We start from the raw sequence: 585 nt of genomic DNA, 5'->3' as shown, positions 1-585 counted from the left end.
CTTTATGTCCGAAATGATTTCGGCGGGCTCTACTCATGTGAGAACAATTTTTGGATGTCAACTTAAAAGGAAACACAAGCTTTTGCATTCAAACTTCCTGGTAGAAACTGTAAGATAAGGTATTTGATAATTTATTACAGACTAACATGATCTAATATTGCAGAGGAAAACTTGTTCCCTTTAAAGATTTTCATGTGCATCACACCATGATTTTGAGCATACCACCCAAAGCCTACCCTTAAAGACACCTCTCAATAAATTGTGTACAGAGAAAAAGTGTTGAATTTTGCATGGGCAGTTTGCATCTTTCCCTGTTAACCATCAAAGTAGGTATATATTCCCTTTGGAGTAAATTCTCATCCTTAAATACCCAAATTACTTCTTTCTGTTTATAGAACCAAAACCACAGACATAATGGAAATGTCACTAGCCCCAGTAAAAAAAAGGGTCAGAAAGCAAAACTCCAAGAAACCAAAGTTGAAGAAAGAATTTGACGATTCGTCTTATGATGGCTTTAGTGGTAGTGCTCTCCAGAGGGCTGTGGATACCATTATGTGTAAGTAAACTACCCCGATTATTTGTCTC

At 36.8% G+C, this 585-nt stretch overlaps 1 long non-coding RNA gene across 1 annotated transcript; it reads left to right on the top strand.

Moving 5' to 3' along the window:
* On the top strand, positions 1-482 carry LOC113473507. Its single transcript, XR_003395463.1, has 2 exons — positions 1-119; positions 396-482. It is a non-coding gene; the product is annotated as an uncharacterized LOC113473507 (long non-coding RNA).
* The last annotated feature ends 103 nt before the right edge of the window (positions 483-585 follow it).

This window comes from Diaphorina citri, unplaced genomic scaffold, assembly GCF_000475195.1.
Source record: "Diaphorina citri unplaced genomic scaffold, Diaci psyllid genome assembly version 1.1 scaffold37686, whole genome shotgun sequence".
Classification (NCBI taxonomy): Eukaryota; Metazoa; Arthropoda; class Insecta; order Hemiptera; family Psyllidae; genus Diaphorina; species Diaphorina citri.
Note: the sequence above shows the minus strand (reverse complement) of the source record. Positions and strands in the feature narration are given on the sequence as shown.